The following is a 12,766-nucleotide window of genomic DNA, read 5'->3' as shown; positions in this document are numbered from 1 at the left end:
GGGCTAAGTCCCTAGTAGAGGGCGTGCAGGAGGCAGCCGATCGGTGATTCTCTCTCAACATTGATGTTTCTCTCTCTCTCCCTCTCCCTTCCTCTCTGAAATCAATCCTATATAATAAAAGGCCAGCGACCATAACGGCGTAACCACCAGAACAACCGATCGACCAGTCGCTATGAGGTGCAGTGACCACCTCTCAGTCCCACCCCCAGCCTGCAGGCTCCGATTGCTGGATGGCCAACGGGGAACCACGGGCCATTGGTGTCGTTGGCGGGGTGGGACTGGGGACTGGCGAGCGGGCAGAAGATGGCCCTGATTGCAGGCTAGGCCTAGGGACCCTACCCATGCACGACTTCGTGCGCCGGGCCTCTAGTAGAAATAGATGGAAAGAAAGAAGGAAAGGAAACTGACATCAGAGAGCAAGGCACTGGGCAGGCCCATACCCTGGCGCCCCACACAGGCTGGCTGCCCGGCTGTCCTTCTAGTTGGTCTTCAGACTCCAAGCTCATTCCAGTCTCAGGCTTCTGCCCTTCCCTGGAATGTTCTCCCGTCAGATCTTGAAGTCTGGCCGCTTGTTATTTAGGCCTCCCCTGAAATGCCACCTCCTCAGGGGGACTTCCCTGACCACCCTGGCAAATGGGGTCACCCCACCCTCAGTTCCTTGTTTGTTCATTTATTAATCTGTTACTGTCACCTCCCCCATTGGTCTGTGAGCTCTATGAGGACAGGAGCTCCGTCCACGGGACCTTGGCTGTAGCCTGGGTGCCCAGTGCAGGGCCCAGTACAGAGATGTTCTGAAGGGATTCGAACCCAGCTCCACATGAATCCTGAGCCTGAGCTCTCCATGCTCCAGACCTGCTCTGCTTCCCACTCCAGCCCCCGGCATGAGCCACAGGGGCAGGGGGTCTCCTGGTGCCTGCAGGCTGTGGCTGAGTTGCAGGCACCCAGCTCACCCAGCTCCTGCGGCTCACACCAGGGGTGGCTGCGGGTGAGGCCGCCCCACCTGGGCTGAGGCCGCCCTGAGCACCAGGAGACTGGCTCGGCCACTCTTGCCACCCTGACCTGGATTTGAACCTGGGCTCAGCTCTCACTTCCTGTCCCTGAGTGACCTTTCCCCATTCCAGGGTCACAACTGTCCTCCCAGATTGTATTTCTGACGGAAAGAACAAAAGGAAGTGGGCTGAGGCTTTGGCAGGAGGGACTCTGGTTAGACAAAAAGTAGACTTTCCTGCCTGTAGGGCTGTGACAAACACCTGCACGGGCGGGAAGGCCATTGCGGCATCTCCTCCCCTGAGCAGCGTGAGGAACAGGACGAACAGTCACCGTCACCGCTGGGGTGGACGTGGGGCCAGGCAATGGACAGGACGGCCTTCGGAAGCTGCTTTCAAGCTCTTGGCTCACGAGCTGCCCCGAGGGCTGGGGCGTGGTCAGGAAGGAGGGAAGGGTTAGCTGCTGGCCTGGCATTCTAGATGGTGGCATGGGTGTGGGAGAAGGTGGAGGAAGAAGCTGAAGGGGGCAGAGCTGTGCCTCTTCCTTCGATGAGGCAATAAGGACTCAGGGAATTCTCAGGTGCATTCGCCTTTCCAAAGTGGGGTGTGGGGAAGTGAGCACTGAGGTTGGAGTCGGGCAGACCTGGCTTTGCGTCCGGTTTTACCACGTACAAGCCACGATGCTCTGGGAAAGCAGCTTCTGAGCCTCAGTCCCCTCACCTGTTACCTGGGAATAATAATGCAGGTTCCAGCCCTGATCAGTTTGGCTCAGTGGAGAGAGCGTCGGCCTGCGGACTGAAGGGTCCCGGGTTCGATTCCAGTCAAGGGCATGTACTGTGGTTGCGGGCACATCCCCAGTGGGGGGTGTGCAGGAGGCGGCTGATCGATGTTTCTAACTCTCTATCCCTCTCCCTTCCTCTTTGTAAGGAATCAATAAAATATATTTAAAAATTTTTTTAAATATATTTTATTGATTTTTTACAGAGAGGAAGGGAGAGAGACAGAGAGCCAGAAACATCGATGAGAGAGAAACATCAATCAGCTGCCTCCTGCAAATCTCCCACTGGGGATGTGCCCGCAACCCAGGTACATGCCTTTGACCAGAATCGAACCTGGGACCCTTCAGTCTGCAGGCCGGCACTCTAGCCACTGAGCCAAACCAGTTCTGGCAAAATATATTAAAAAATTTTTTTGGAAAAAAAAAATAATGCAGGTTCCAGCCCTAACTGGTTTGGCTCAGTGGATAGAGCATCAGCCTGCGGACTCAAGGGTCCCAGGTTCGATTCCGGTCAAGGGCATGTACCTTGGTTGCAGGCACATCCCCAGTAGGGGGTGTGCAGAAGGCAGCTGATCGATGTTTCTAACTCTCTATCCCTCTCCCGTCCTCTCTGTAAAAAAATCAATAAAATATATAAAAATTAAAATTTTAAAAAACAACTTTAAAAAAATAAAAAAATAATGCAGGTTCCAAGGACGGACGTGACAGCCTCAGAAAGGACTTTGCAAAAAGCATGTGCAAAGGGGAGGTGAGGCATGGCCAATTGGCAAGTGTTATAACGACGGTGGTGTTATTGCTTCAGTCCAACCTCTGTGCCACGCATCAGGTCATGTAATCCTTACAACAGCCCTGTTTTGGTCACCATTCTACAGATGAGGAGTCTGGGGCTCAGAGAGGTGATAGGACTTACCCAACGTCACACAACCAGCTGGAAACTGAATCAGGACGAAAATCCCCATCTGATTTCAGTCTACTCTGTGCAGGTTTTGATTGACTGGGAAGGCACATTACAAACTAAAGTGATGAATGTCATCATTCTTTTATTTTTTATGGTAATTGCTCTTCATTAACTGGTTTCCCCCAGTGGCAGCAGTATCCTTCCCAGGACTGCCACCAGGGGGCAGCAACACCCAGGGCTGGGCCCAAGGGTCCTGAGGGTGGTGCCCTACCCACTCCTCGCATTCCAGGACGTTGAGACCTCCTGATGCTTAGCTGTGCAGGTGGGTGGGGACCCAGGGCATCAGGCGGATCCGGGGCAAGGGAGGGCATGGTTTCAGGGAAATAGGATCATATGCACAGTCCTGACCTCAGCCCCGAGAGGAAAAGGTCTGACAAACAAGGTGGTGGCTGGCCATGGCCCCTCCCCCAGGAATCTCCCCGCTGGCCCTAGGGCTGGGTCCGGAGCCCGTTTCTGTCCCCATTGCCCAGGCCCCCAGGGCAGCAGCGTCACAGGGCACGTCACCATCTCTGTGTTCCCCCTGGACAGTTGGCACCTTGAGGACAGTGTTCTCTGACTTTTTCGGGGGCTCCAGCATGGGCTGGGCACTCGGGGGTCCTTCGGGTTTATTGAATACAGGTGTGTGTGTGGGGGGGGGCAGTGTCTGAACTGGACCCAGAGCCCCACAAAGGAGAAAACCCAGGCTCAGAGACGGGGAGAGACTTGCCTGAGGTCCCTCAGCAAGTTAGAGGTGGAAGAGCCTCTTTGAACCCTGGCCCGCTTGACTGGGGGGTGAGGGAGACTCTCTGAAGCCCTTTGCTACAAGGGCCACCTCCCCCAGCTCTGCATGGAGTCCCAGCTCACAAAGCCCAGGCATGTCGCCAGCCCCCCAGGCCTCAGGCGGCTCTGCGAGGCGGGCAGACCCCAATGGGGAGCGTGGTGGGGCAGCACCCTCCATCCAGCTCTTCCCGCCCTGTATTCGGTGATGTGAACTGGTGCTGGTGCTGGAAACTGGCCGCGTTAGGAGTGTTTACACTACAGACATCGGCCCCCTGAACCCGTCCTCACCCTACACCAGAGTCAGGTGTTGATCCTTTACCAGCTCCCCGCCAAGGCTCAGAGAGGGGGGCTGAGCTGCCCACAGGCCCTCTGCCTGGCCCTCTCTCCCGGTGCCTCTCCCCTCCCTCCCTTTGTCACGTCCTGCCTGGTTCGAGGATCATCTTATCCCCTCCAGGGTGTGACAAATGCCTGTGACTGGGGCCCCTGCCCCGCCCTGCACCTGTGCACTGGGGGTGCACCTCCTCTGATCCCAAGTGAAGTCCCCAGCTGGGCAGGGGGATGCTTTGAACCTGACCCCGTGGAGGTCTTTGATGTCTCTAAAGCTGTGACCCATGGCCTCCTCCTAAGAAGAGTGACACCAAAAGGTGTCATGTTCACCTTGCCTCCGTGCGTCTACACCTGCCCCCTGTAGGGTGGGGCGAAACGAGGCGCTGCAGGAGGCAGGCGTGGACGTGCCCGGGGAGGCTTAGGGCTCGGCTGAGTGGCGGCTGGCAGCCCTGGTCACTAGGGTCCCTGTGGAACGCTGGACTCAGCTCCACCCTCAGCCCTGGCTGCTGGGTCCTGTGGTGTGGGGGTCGCAGTAGGGGGCTGGCCCAAGCACCTGGAGGCGAGTCCTTACAGACTGGCTGGGGGAGGAGCTGCAGGGCACGAGGGTTGCCCACGCCTCCTTTTGCCAAGCAGGTGACTCCCTCCTGGACACCCCCACCGCGTCTGCTGTTTTCCAGGAAAACCGATGCAATCGCTGAGTTGGCAGGTCGAGTTGGTATCACCCTGGCAGCTCTACAGGGTGAGCCTGCTGCTTCCAGGGCCCAGCGGGGCCTGCCCAGGAGCCCCGGACCTGGCCAGGCTCCCGTTACCCGCCCCGCACCAGTGTTCCTGCCTGGCTCTGCCTCTCTCGCTCTCCTTCTCTCTTGCCACACCCACCCTCTGGCCCAAACATCACCTCATGCCCAAACCCAGCCCCTCACGCCAACCTTGATTGTTCCTGGGGGGTTAGATGAGGTGTTAGAAGACCTGGGTGTGCATCCCACAGCCACACTTATTGGCTGTGTGTCTTTGGATAAGTCCCTTGACCTCTCTGAGCCTCAGTTTCCCCATCGATGAGATTCAAGTCATGCCATGCTGTTAAAGGGTAGAAAGTGCCCAGCAGGGTGCCAGTAAGCAGGAAATGGTTCCACAGACTCTCTGCCTGCATGACCTGTTCTCCCAGGGCCTGTGGGAAGAAGGAAACGGTGGAACCTTCTGCTCGCCCATCTAACATTAATCAGCACGCGATCATCAGGCTCCGCACGCATGATGCTCAGCTCTAATTGCGCGCTTGTGAAATGGGATCGGGCTGCAGCGTTCTCTGGGCTCCTGGCTCGGGCAGAGCCGGCTTGTGGCCCGGGTCTGGGGCTCCTGGCTTAGCGGGGCCTGAGGTGTGGGCAGGGAGTGGGCACTGCAGGGGCCGCCGGCTGGGCAAGGTTGGGACTTGGAAGAATCCAGTCTGTCAAAGAGGTCAGTGGGCAAGGCGGCCCCGTGGAGGGCTTCAGCGGGCACCCCCAGACTCGGAGGCCTGGCCAAGGAGCCCTTGGTGGAGGAGGGGGGCCCACACCCTGGTCCTTAGCACGTCACCCCTGCTTCAGGCAGCTTCTGGTCAAGGGGGCTCAGAAGGCAAGGAGGCGAGGGCCTGGGCACAGGGATTGCTCAACAAAGAACTAGTGAAGAGGAACTGTGTGAACGGTGGGTTGAATAAGTGAGTGAATCAGTGAATAAGTGAGTGAGTGATGAATAAGCTAATACCTAAGGAACACTAACACCTATGCAGCTCTCACTACATGCCCGCCACTGTTCTTAGCACTTTACTAATCTGAACTCACTCAGTCTTCACTGAAACTTTATGAATAGGCACTATTACGCCTTCCACTTTACAGAGAATAGACACCCCTCCCCTCCGTCCCCGCCCCAGGCACAGAGAAGTTAAGTAACGGTGCCCAAAGTCACACAACTGCTAAGTGACTGAGTCTGCACTTGAACCCATGCAGACTGGCTTCAGAGTCTGGGGGGGGAGCAACCAGGAGCATAGCCCCAGGGCTATGATGGGAGTTCATAGCTGAGGGGTGAGAAGATGGGTTTTACACTTTGGACCTTGAGACTTTAGACTTCGCATTTTTCAGTGGATCATTCATTCTTCATTCCATGTATCTGTTAGTCACCTGCTCACTCATCTACTCACTGAGTGTTGGCTCTGGGAGAGGGAGGGGTGAGATTAATAAGATTCTGTCCTTCAGGGTTCAGCTCAGGTGCCACCTTCTCCAGGAAGTCTTCTCTGATTTCCTCTGCAGGAGGCCCACAGGCTCCTGGCCTTCTCTCAGTATTACCTTCCCCTGTGCCTGCTTCCCTTACCAGCTGCGGAGTGCTCTTGTCTCTGAATTCTTGGTACACCGCTGGTGCTCAATAAATGCTTGATGAGGCAGCCCGTTGTTGCTGGGCCTCCTGGATACTCCTGAAGCTCCCTGCTCCCTGCTGCTTCCTCTCCTCACTCCAGCCAGGATGCTCTGGTGTCCGGGCAGCGCCCAGCAGCCCCATACCCCTCAAAGGCTTTCCCATCCCCTTGGTGGAGTGGAAACTCACCGGGCACAGGGGCCATGGCCAGCAGGGCTGGGATTCACTCCTGCCTGTCCCGGGAGGGAGGGAACTGGGCCCATCTGGCTCAGCAACCGACAGCAGCCTCTTCCTTCGCTGGCTACATGTTTGTTTTCAAATTCCTGAGGCCTGCGTCACTCCCACCCCTGTCCCCACCGGGCCCCTGGCCTGCCTTTGCTTCCTTCCTCCCCTCACTTGACCAGGCTGGTCTGCAGGGTGGGGCACCAGGCCAAGCCTCTCTCTCCTGCTGCCCACCAGCCTTCAGCTGACTGACTGGGGGGGGGGGGGGGGGGGGGCAGAGACTGGGGAGATGAGATGGGGGACTCAGGAGCCTCCCCGGGCCCTCTGCCTGGAGTAGGGCAAGGCCATGTCCCTGCTCCTCCGGGAACAGTGGACAGGAACCCCCGGCTGGCAGCCAGGACGCTGCAGGGCTGGGTTACTGGGTGGGGAAGCCCTGCGGGGGCACTCCCTTCGCAGGCCCAGGCTGGGCCCCAGGAGGGTGACGAGTCTCCAACTCGACCTCTTGTGCTGAGCCCCTGACAGATACAGATGCTGGGCCCGTCCTCTGCGTTTCTGATCCCAGGTGGAGCCGGGGAAGCTGGGCCTTCAGCTCGCTCCCCTGGGGTCCCGGGAAAGGGGGTCCAAGCTGAACCTCAGCGGGGAGGAGCCTGCATCCGACAAAGCTGCGTTCGGTGACCTTGGGGTCTGACCCAGCTCGACGGCTGACTGTCACGGGACGGAGTGGAACGGCGCTGGCCAGGTCAGCGGGCAGCGGCCACGGTGGCTGTTTACGCTGTAATTAATTAAAATGAAGTAAAACGGGAGTCGGTCCCTCAGGGACACTCGCCACATTTCAAGTGCTCGGTAGCCACATGTGGCAAACGGCCACCAGGTGGCACAGGGCGGACGGACAGCCGTCCATCCTCCGCCCACAGGACGCGCTCGGTCACCCCTGTTCCAGGATATCAGCCCCGCGAAGGCAGGCATCATCCTCTGCTTTTTTCGCTGCCGTCCGCGGCCTCCAGCACGTGCCTGGAACGTGGTTGGGGATCAATAAAGACATTGGTAATTGATTTTTTTAATGTGGTGAAACATACATAAAATTGACCATGTAACCACTGTAAAGTACTCAGCTCAGTGGCATTCAGCAGATTCATTTCGTCGTGCAATGATCGCCACTTTCCGCAGAACTCTTGCTCATCCCGAACTGAAATTCCTTCCCCGTGAGACAATGACTCCCTATCAATACACATTCTTTTTTTTTTTTAATGAATGAGTTACCTTGGTCAAGTCACTTCCTGCTCAGGGCTTTAGCTTCCTTCTCAAAAGGAATGGGTATCATACCTTCTGAGTTTGTTGTAAAGATTAAATGAGATAAAGCTGTGCTTAGCACACAGGCCCCGCGCATAGCAAGTGCTCGCCAAATATTAGCTGTGACTGTATTGTCGCCCCATCTGGAAGTCCGGCCTGAGTGTCCCAGACTCTCCCTGCTCTCTGAACTCTGCAATCAAGTAAACAGAAGCAGGGACCCTGCTGGCATGAATCACACAGGTGTGTTCTGTGTCCAGGGTGTGATTCACTGCTGATCCTTTGTGTCCCCAGCTGGGCTCGTTACCCTGACAACCACTGCTTCACCAACAGCCTCCCCTGGGATCCAACACCACCCCCCCTCCCCCCAAAATGGGGAGAGAGGTTGCAAGGAACCCTCACAGATGATGCCACTGTACAGATGGGAAAGTTGAGGCCAAGGTAACACAGGAAGCCAGGGGCCGGCCAGGACTCAGAGTGGGATCGGCTGGCACATGGGAGCCATTAACTGAATGAATAGACGGCTGGCTGCTGTCAGGTTGAAGAGCCTCGTTTTGCAGCTGAAGAAACAGGCTCAGGGAGGTTAAGTGAGGTGCTTGGTAAATATTTATGGAATTGAGCGCACGGCATCCGAGGGCAGGGCATGCTGGCCCTGCACTCTGAACCCTGTATACCTTTAATCCCTGCTCCAAGGGACAGCCAGGACAGTTTCTTGCCCTGGACAGGAAGTTTTCATGGTGGCGTAGACAGGGAAGCTAACCCTTGGCTGGCGTCAGGAGGGAAAGGGAGGAATTTCTTTGGCTTTGGAGTCAGACAGGCTCAGATCTGTCGCAGGTCCTGAGACAAGGGAGCAGTCTTGCTAAGCTCTTAAACTTTCTAAACTGGGGACCTTTTTGAGACACTATAAAAGCTGTGGCCTCCAGCTAGTGGTGAGCTGTTAAATGTTTAACAGCTCGCTCTCTGATCGAAAACAAAAAACACCCAGATTTGTATCATTGGCCGATTGCTGTGGTGTAAATACTTCCGCTCACAGTTGATTTCAAGGTACCCATGAAACCTGGCTCCCAAAACCCATAAGAATGTATCAACCTGCTCTCTCTGAGTCACTGGGTCTGTGTGCACTCGGGCAAGCCTCCCCCCCCCCCCCTCATTTTCCTGATCTGTAAAGTAGGGGCGAATGGTTCCTACCTGCGGGGCTCTCGTGAGGATGAGAGGAATCACTTCCATGCTCCTCCCCAGAGGTGAGGAGAGCAGCAAGACTGGTGGAAGGCCACACCTTTGAGCCCCTGGCTGGGGCATGTTGTGGGGTACCTCATCCCCTTCCCATCCCTGGGCTCCGGGGCAGCCCCTCTTTCTTTCCTGACCCCTGGCCCAAGGATTCCTGGGATGCCTAGAGGAGGTGACTAGGCAGCCCCCTGCCCTTCCCTTTGGGCCACTTCCAGCAGCCAAGCTGGGGGGTGGGGAAGGGGCGGGCAGAGCAGCCCAGTGGTGATGACAGAGTTCGCCCAAACCTGGAAAGACAGGCTCACCTGCCCCAGGTTGGCTAATCCCCCTCATTTATCTGGCTTAACTCCTGGCACCACAGGAGAGGGGAGAAATTCCCCTCTGCCACCCAGGCAGGGACCCCCTGGGATCCCTCTCCCTTCCCCTCCTCTCCCTGCCTGAGTGCCCTGGGCCCCCCAGGGGCACACCTTTGACAATCGGGTACCAGGTCATGGTGACATCCCCCACTCTGCGTCTCTCCTCTTGATTGTGGCATCTAAGGCGCTTGTACCCAGGGGTCAGTGATCCTGGAAGTTGAGGGGAGCTGGTCACGGTGAGAAGGGTCAGCCTCATGCTGGGAGCGAAGACTGCATTCCTGGCCAGGGGTTCTAGAGACAAGAACACAAAACATTAGGGAGAAAGGCGCCTAGTGGCAAAGACAAGCCTTCTGCTAACAAAGGTGGGGAAACTGAGGCCAGCAAGGGGAAGGCTCATGTGCACAGGCACACAAGGACTCAGAGGCTGAGCAGAGACCTGGACCCGATGCCTGGATGGCTGGTCTCTCTTCTTTGCTACCTGGTGAGTAGCAGAAGGGCTAGAGGCAGGGGCCCAGGCACATGGCTGTCCTGGGGCAAGGTGACCAGCCAAGGCCTGTGATTTCTCAGGGGGACACTCCCTTTTTAGGGAAAGCCGGTCCCTCCCCAAGAAGCTGGCCACCCCCTGGAAGACCCCGGACCGGGCCCGCCCCCCCCCCCCCCCCCCCGAATCCTCTGTGTGGTTCTGGGCAAGTTATGGTCCCCTTGCCACCAATCTCTCTGGCTGCACAATGGGTGGTTTGGACGGGAGCAGGGGTTGAAAACTTGTTTTAAGCTGCAGAGTTACTTCTAGATGCTGGTATGGAACGAAACGCAAGAAGGGTGGGTCTGGGGGAAGCTGGGGCTTGGAAGGAGGAGGACAGGAGGGTGGAGGAGCTGGGCCCTGGAGCCCGTGCTGCTCTGACACCCGGTGCCCTGGAGGGGACTCGGCCCTCCCCGAGCAGAACTCCTGCCTGGGGCCATAACCCCCGCCCCCCCCCCCCCCACACCTCATCTGCAAGGAGGTGGCAATGCCAGGGGCCTGGGCCACACCCAAGCGTGCCACTCCTGACCCCTGAAAGCTGGAGAGGAAGAGATGAGCGGCAGAGAAATCAAGAGATAGAGAGAGAGAGATAGAGACAGAAATAGAGCAAGACAGAGGAAAACAAACAGAGTAAGAGAGGCACCAAAAAAGAGAAATATTTGGAAATGAAATGGAGAGAGAAAGGGAGGGAGAGCTGGCCAGGGGGAGAAGAAGGGACACATGTTTCCACTCAACGTTGTTTTTTGTTTAAAATAAAACCGACCCAATAATCTCTGCCGCTGACGGTTGGCCGGAGCCCAGGCCCCGGCTGAGCGTGACCGCAGGCCTCTGGCCCTCTGCCTGGGAAACTCAGCTACTAGCTGCTGGGCCTGCTCTCGGTGGCCTCTGCCACACTGCCTGTCCCCTGAGGCTGGCTCCGGCTGGGGTCCCCGGAGAGACCCCTGAGCAGGGCCCCGGGGGCTCCCCCTGCTAAGCCTTCGGCCATCTGGCTGACAGCAAACAGCCACCTTGAGGCCTGGGGCTGAGGGCCAGGCAAAGGACTGCGGCCAGGAGGAGGGCCTGAGCAGGGACCGCTTTACTTTTGGGGGCCTGGTCAGCAGGGGTCCAGCATTCCCCAGAGGCTCCGAGGCCCTCACCCCATCTCTCCAGGGACACAGTCTAGGTCCCTGCAGCCCCAGGCCCAGGCACTTGGTTGGGTGAGCCATGCGCCAGGGGACTGTGGAGGGAGTTGCGGGAGGCAGAGCAGGCAGGGGCTGTCTCCCAGAACACCTGGTCAGGCTTGCTTAGAGCCCCAGGTCACACATATGCGCTCATGTGCACACACACACACACACACACACACACACGCACACCACCTATATAGGGTGTCCTTGAGAAATGTATGCACACTTTAACAGCTGGTAACTCACTTAATTTACACTCCTTTTCAGGTTTAACTGATTTGAAATAATGGGGGAAGCCAGACTACTAGTAGGCTTTGAACAAAGAAACTTTATCCTAAAGTGCCACTAGACTGCTTTTTTATGGGGATACATAAAAGGTAAAGTTTATGGCGCAAAACCAAAACAGTCGACGAATGGAGGGCACACAAATACGGAACGAAATGATTCTTGATGGTTGTGATTCCACCGCTTTGCGTCATCAGCAGTGCCGGGACCGGTGTGAAAACAGGCATCGACCAAAAAATCATTCATTTCTGTAGATTCTTTTAAATCTTGAAAATGAACTGAATGTTAATAAAGACCGACTTTATAATCAATGTGTATATACATTTTTAAACGTTGGGGGGACACCCTGTATTTTGCACTCAGACCCTATATTTGATCTGCCCTAAGCTCCACGTTCGTTTCCAGGCAAGAATGAAGGTGGCCCAACAGCAGCTACAGTCTGTAGAGCACCTTCCGGGCCCCAGGCACTGCTGAGCACGCAACACATCATCTCATGTCAGCCTCATACTCCATGAGGTCGGGCCAGCACACTGTTCACTTCACAGATTGTGAAACTGAGGCTCAGAGCCGTCAGCGCACTTACCCAAGTCTCATGATGAGTAAGATGTGGGATTTGAATCCAGATTTGCTCACCCACCACAGCCCCACACCCTGGGGTAGTGGGGAGCGTCTGGGGTTTGGGGCCACCCTGGCATCCCAGGGTCCATGGAGAGAGCACAGTTACCCTCAGGCCGGGGCTCCGGGTCCCTTCCGGAGCTGAGAGAGGCAGGTCTGCGAACAGCTGATCCTCTGGGTTTTGTTCTTGGCACAAAGGCATCCGGATCCAGGCTTAGTGATGAATGGTAAGGGGCCCACAGTCCCCTCCCGCGGGCAGGCCTGGCAGGCTCTGCTCCTGCCTGCTTCCCTGTGGCTGTGAGCCCTCAGCTTCCTATTCAGAACCCGGCTCAGCCACCGACAGGAGTATCAAAGGCGGGCAGATCAGGGGGATTAAAGAGACAGAGAGAGGCTGGGGCGAGCTGGAGGGGCTGGGGGACTCACATGGAACTCCCTACTATGTGCTGGGCACCTCCTGATCTTGTGGAGTCCTCATGGCAATGGATGGGATGATGGGAAATAGAAGGCCAGAGAGGGGAAGGCACTTGCCCAAGGTCACACAGCAAGTCAGAGGCAGAACCGAGGCGCAAATCCAGGTGACCCCGCTCCCCGTCAGGGCTTTTTTCATGCGACATGGTTCCTCTGTGCTGAAGACACCCTGTCCTGTGGCCTCTTCCAGAGGCAGAGGACAAAGGCAGACAGAGGGGGTGGGGGGTGGGACACCAGCTGGCAGGGGCTGGCACAGAAGGGAGTGGGTCTCCTGTGGGGCTTCCCCTGACCACCTGAGTGGGAGGGACCCTGGGGGCCGAGCGAGCACCAGAGTGGCACTGGCCCTGCCCCAGGCAATGCCTGGTCTGGGCTCAGGGCAGAGGAAGGGCAGGGTCCCCACCCGCCTCCTGCAGCCAGTCTGCCCCTGGCAGGGCTGGGAGTG

Source organism: Myotis myotis, unplaced genomic scaffold (assembly GCF_014108235.1).
Source record: "Myotis myotis isolate mMyoMyo1 unplaced genomic scaffold, mMyoMyo1.p scaffold_m19_p_2, whole genome shotgun sequence".
In the NCBI taxonomy this organism is placed as follows: domain Eukaryota; kingdom Metazoa; phylum Chordata; class Mammalia; order Chiroptera; family Vespertilionidae; genus Myotis; species Myotis myotis.
Note: the sequence above shows the minus strand (reverse complement) of the source record.